We start from the raw sequence: 5877 nt of genomic DNA, 5'->3' as shown, positions 1-5877 counted from the left end.
AGGGCCTATACTCAGAGAACAGTCAGTAGTTTAACCCAACCAGAAACTGCCTAGAATATCTCCATTCTTATGATGTTGTTGCTATTTGACTTGTCTGTGAACTCAGCTCTGCAAATAAAACTTCATGCCCACGGTACTACTGAAAACGGTAAGAATCTCCTGGTAATATTGCTGCTGCCTAAGGCTATGATTTCAGTTGGGGCTAACAAGAGCCTGGCCGAAAAATGAAAAAGAAGACATATAGAACTAGAAAGCCACAGGGAACTTGAAGAGCTCTGTATTCTTGCCTGTGTAGGGCTATATACACGTCCAAGAAAGACCTGGGGAAGGAGGAGGCCCTGTCGCTCACTGCTGACCTTGAGGCCTTAAACAAGCAGGAAGTGGAAACTAGAGAGGGTTTTTAAACTGCTTGAAGTTTGAAAGTATGTACATTCCCACACAGATAACTTTGGCAAAGGATGGAGAACCGATGCTCAAGGCAGTTAAGAAAATCTGATCGATCACTTGCTGAGCAATAAATTGTATTGACAAAAGACTGAACCCCAGGAGGCCAGGCTTAAAGATATAAACAAACTGATCAAAAGGTGGGGAACAAGGAATTTAGTGGCTGCATAGTACAGGAAACAGAGTTATGCCAGGAAAGCCACTAAACAAACAGGCAGCAAAAATAAAAACAAAAGCAAGCAAAAAGAGAAAAGAAAGACCCAGCAAGAACAATTCCTGGAAGGGGAGAAACTAAAGACAGATTGTTACAATGTGTTATCTAAAATGTCCAGTTTCCAACAAACAATTATGACATATGGAATAAAATGGGAACATATAGCCCATTCAAAGGAAAAAGACCAACCAACAGAAAATGTCCCTAAAGGCACCTACATGTTAGAATTGGGAGACAAAGAATTTAAATAAATACATAAATTTGGGAGCTTAAAAGTACAACACCTAAAATAAAAAATTCACTAGAGAGCTCAAGAATGAATTTGAACTCACGTAAGAAAGAATCAGAGGCCAAACATTTTTAAAGAATGAATACCAATTCTTCACAATCTCTTCTAAGAAGTAGAAGAGGAGGAAACACTTCCCAAATTATGAATATTCTGAGGCCAGTATTACCCTGATACCAAAACAAAAGAAAGACATCGCAAGAAGAGAAAACTACAGACCAGTATCTCTTATTACTATGCATGCAAAATCCTCAACAAAATAGTGGCAAATCATATCCAGCAAAGTATAAAAATAATTCTACACCATGACCAAGTGAGATTTATCCCAGGAATACAAAGTTGGTTTAACACACAAAAATCAATTAATACAACACACTATATCAATAGAATTAAAAAACAAAAACTCCATGATTATCTCTATGCAGACAAACTACACGACAAAACCCAATAAACATTACGATGAAAACACATAATAAACTAGGAATATAAGATAATTTTTTCTGAAACTGACAAAGGGCATCTTAGAAAAACTCACAGTTAACATCATATTTAATGTTGAAAGACTGGATTCTTTCTCTATAAGATCAAGACCAAGACAAGAATGTCTGCTCTCCTCCATTTCTATTCAGAATCATATTGGGGTTTCCAACCAGAGCAATTAGCAAGGAAAGAAAACAAAAGACATTTAGATTGGGAAAAAAAGGTAAAAGTATCTCTATTTGCATATGTCATGATCTTCTATATATATAGAGAGAGAGAGATTATGAATAACCCACTTTAAAAAACTATTAGAACTTATAAACAAATTCAGTAAGGTTTTAGGATATAAGACCAATACATAAAAATTACTTGTATTTCTATACACTTGCAATAGACAAACTAAAAATGAAATTAAGAAAATAATTGTATTTACAAAAGCATAATAAAAATGAAATAGGAATAAGTTTAACAAAAGAATTGCAAAGCTTATAGTCTGAAAACCACAAAACATTGTTGAAAGAAATTAATACAGCTCTAAATATATGGGAAAACATCCCATGTTCATGTATTGAAAGACTTAATATTGTTAAGATGGCAATACTCCCCAAATTGATCTATGAGTTCAACACAATCCCTGTCAGAATCTCAGCTTTTTTTTGTAGAAACTGACAAGCTAGTTCTAAAATTCATATGCAATTCAAGGGATTCAAAATAGCAAAAATAATCTTTAAAAAGAAAACCAAAGTAGAAAGACTCACACTTCCTGACTTCAAAACCTACTACAAAGCAAGAATAATTACTATAGTACAGTACTGGAAGAAGGGTAGATAAATAGATTAATGGAATAGAATTGAGAGTCCAGAAATAAACCCATGTTTCTATGGTAAACTGATTTTTGACAAGAATCCAAGTCCACCCACTGGAGAAAGAATGGTCTTTTGATAAATGGTGCTGAGACAACTAGATATCCACACGCAAAATAATGAAATTGGACCCTTACCTCACACTGTATTCAAAAGTTAACTCAAAATGGATCAAACTTCTAAATGTAAAAACTGAAACTACAGAATTCTAGAAGGAAACAGAAGGGGTAAAATCTTCATAATCTTTGATTTGGCAGTGGATCTTAGATATAACATCAAAAGCACAAGCAACCAAAGTAAAACCAGACATATCAGACTTCATCAAAATTAATTTTTTTTGTTTGTTTGTTTGTTTTTTTTTCCCAAAGGACACTATTAAGGAAGAGAAAAGACAATGCACAGAATGGTAGAAAATATTTGCAAATCATATACCTGATAAAAATTTGTAATAGCCAAAATGTGAAAACAATCCAAATGCCCATCAACTAGTCAATGGATAAACAAAATGTGGTATATCCATATAATGGAATATTATTTGGCCATAAAAAGAAATTAAGTATTGACATATGCTATGATATGGGTAAACCTTGAAAAAAGTATGCTAAGTAAAGAAAGCCAGTCACAAGAGGCCACAAATTATATAATTCCATTTATATGAAATGTCCACAATTGGAAAATTTATAGAGACAGATAGTACATTAGTAGTTGCTTAGGCCTGGGAGGAAGAGCATATGGAAAGTAGGAGGATGATAGTTAAAGAATACAAGTTTCTTTCTGAAGTAATAAAAATGTTCTGAAGACTATACTTTCAGGGATCATTTCTATAGTTCATTACTAGAGAAGTTTCTCTGAATGTGTAGAGCACCAGAAACTATGAGGAGGAGGCACAGAGTTCTCTCCTGAGCATGAAGCTGGCACTTGGTGTTGCTTTGCTGCAGCTGCTACTTACCATTGGTGATTGTTCTTGTCTTCCTCTTGGAGAATAAGAGAAAGAGAATGCAGTGTGAGTCGTTCTTGTTTTTACAAAAAAAAAATTTTCTGAAGTTTATTGTGGTCCTGGTTGCACTTATTTGTAAATATATTAAACACCACTGAACCTGAACTTTTTTTAATGGATCCATTTTATATTATGTGAAATATATCTCAATAAAACTATTTTTTTAAAGAAGATGGATGTAGATGTGTGGCATTATATCTGAGGCCTCTGTTCTGTTCCAGTGGTCTATATATCCATTTTGGTACCAGTACCATGTTGTTTTGGTTATTGTAGCCTTGTTGTATAGTTTGAAGTCAGGTAGCTTGATGCCTCCAGCTTTGTTCTTTTTGCTTAGGATTGTCTTGGCTATATGGGCTCTGTTTTTGTTCCATATGAAATTTAAAGTAGTTTTTTTCTAATTCTGTGAAGAAAGCCAATGGTAGTTTGATAGGGATAGCATTGAATCTATAAATTACTTTAAGCAGTATGGCCATTTTCACGATATTGATTTTTTCTATCCATGAGCATGGAACGTTTTTCCATTGGTGTCCTTTCATTTCATTGAGCAGTGTTTTGTAGTTCTCTTTGAAGAGGTCCTTCACATCACTTGTAAGTGGTATTCCTAGGTATTTTATTCTCTTTGTAGCAATTGTGAATGGTAGTTCACTCATGATTTGGTTCTCTATTATTGGTGTATAGGAATGCTTGTGATTTTTGCACATTGATTTTGTATCCTGAGACTTTGCTGAAGTTGCTTATCAGCTTAAGGAGATTTGGGGCTGAGATGACGGAGTTTTCTAAATATACAATCATGTCATCTGCAGAGACAATTTGACTTCCTCTCTTCCTATTTGAATACCCTTTATTTCTTTCTCTTGCCTGAATCCCTTGGCTAGAACTTCCAATACTATGTTGAATAGGAGTGGTGAGAGAGGCCATCCTTGCCTTATGCTGGTTTTCAAAGGGAATGCTTCCAGCTTTTGCCCATTCAGTATGATATTGGCTGTGAGTTTGTCAAAATAGCTCTTATTTTGAGATATGTTCCATCAGTACCTAGTTTATTGAAAGTTTTTAGCATGAAGGGGTGTTGAATTTTATTGAAGGCCTTTTCTGCATCTATTGAGATAATCATGTGGTTTTTTGTCATTGGTTCTGTTTATGTGATGGATTATGTCTATTGATTTGCATATGCTGAACCACGCTTGCATCCCAGGGTTGAAGCTGACTTGATCATGGTGGATAAGCTTTTTGATGTGCTGCTGGATTCGGTTTGCCAGTATTTTATTGAGGATTTTCGCATTGATGTTCATCAGGGGTACTGGCCTGAAATTTTCTTTTTTTGTTGTGTCTCTGCCAGGTTTTGGTATCAGAATGATGTTGGCCTCATAAAATGACTTAGGGAGGAGTCTCTCTTTTTCTATTGTTTTGAACAGTTTCAGAAGGAATGGCATCAGCTCCTCTTTGTACCTCTCAGAGAATTTGGCTGTGAGTCTGTCTCGTGGTCTTGGGCTTTTTTTGGTTGGTAGGCTGTTAATTACTGCCTCAATTTCAGAACTTGTTATTGGTCTATTGAGGGATTCAACTTTTTCCTAGTTTAGTCTTGGGAGGGTGTATGTGTCCAGGAATTTATTTTATTTTTATTTTTTTAGATTTTCTAATTTATTTGCATAGAGGTGTTTATAGTATTCTCTGATGGTAGTTTGTATTTCTGTGGGATCAGTGGTGATCTCCCCTTTATCAACCATCTGATCTTTGACAAACCTGACAAAAACAAGCAATGGGGAAAGGATTTCCTACTTAATAAATGGTGTTGGAAAACTGGCTAGCCATATGCAAAAAACTGAAACTGGACCCCTTCCTTACTCCTTATACAAAAATTAACTCAAGATGGATTAAAGACTTAAACGTAAGACCTAAAACCATAAAAACCCTAGAAGAAAACATAGGCAATACAATTCAGGACATAGGCATGGGCAAAGACTTTGTGACTAAAACACCAAAGGCAATGGCAACAAAAGCTAAAATTGACAAATGCGATCTAATTAAACTAAAGAGCTTCTGCACAGCAAAAGAAACCACCATCAGAGTGAACAGGCAACCTACAGAATGGGAGAAAATTTTTACAATCTATCTATCCGACAAAGGGCTAATATCCAGAAACTACAAAGAACTTAAACAAATTTACAAGGAAAAACCAAACAACTCCATCAAAAAGTGGGTGAAAGACATGAGCAGACACTTCTCAAAAGAAGACATTTATGAGGCCAACAAACATATGAAAAAAAGGTCATCATCGCTGGTCATTAGAGAAATACAAATCAAAACCACAATGAGATCCCATCTCACACCAGTTAGAATGGGGATCATTAAAAAGTCAGGAAACAACAGATGCTGGAGAGGATGTGGAGAAATAGAAACACTTTTACACTGTTGGTGGGAGTGTAAATTAGTTTGACCATTGTGGAAGGCAGTGTGGAGATTCCTCAAGGATCTAGAACCAGAAATACCATTTGACCCAGCAATCCCATTGCTCGGTATATACCCAAAGGATTATAAATCATTCTACCATAAAGACACATGCACACGTGTGTTTATTGCAGCACTGTTCACAATA

The 5877-nt window shown here is 35.4% G+C and overlaps 1 non-coding gene across 1 annotated transcript; it reads left to right on the top strand.

Annotated features, from left to right (window-relative positions):
* Positions 1 to 3083: 3083 nt before the first annotated feature.
* On the top strand, positions 3084 to 3299 carry LOC129013484 (small nucleolar RNA U3). The gene has a single exon (XR_008493952.1). It is a non-coding gene; the product is annotated as a small nucleolar RNA U3 (small nucleolar RNA).
* The last annotated feature ends 2578 nt before the right edge of the window (positions 3300 to 5877 follow it).

This window comes from Pongo pygmaeus, chromosome 15 (genome assembly GCF_028885625.2).
Source record: "Pongo pygmaeus isolate AG05252 chromosome 15, NHGRI_mPonPyg2-v2.0_pri, whole genome shotgun sequence".
NCBI classification, from domain to species: domain Eukaryota; kingdom Metazoa; phylum Chordata; class Mammalia; order Primates; family Hominidae; genus Pongo; species Pongo pygmaeus.
The sequence above is the reverse complement of the archived record's forward strand: the minus strand, read 5'-3'. Positions and strand labels throughout refer to the sequence as shown.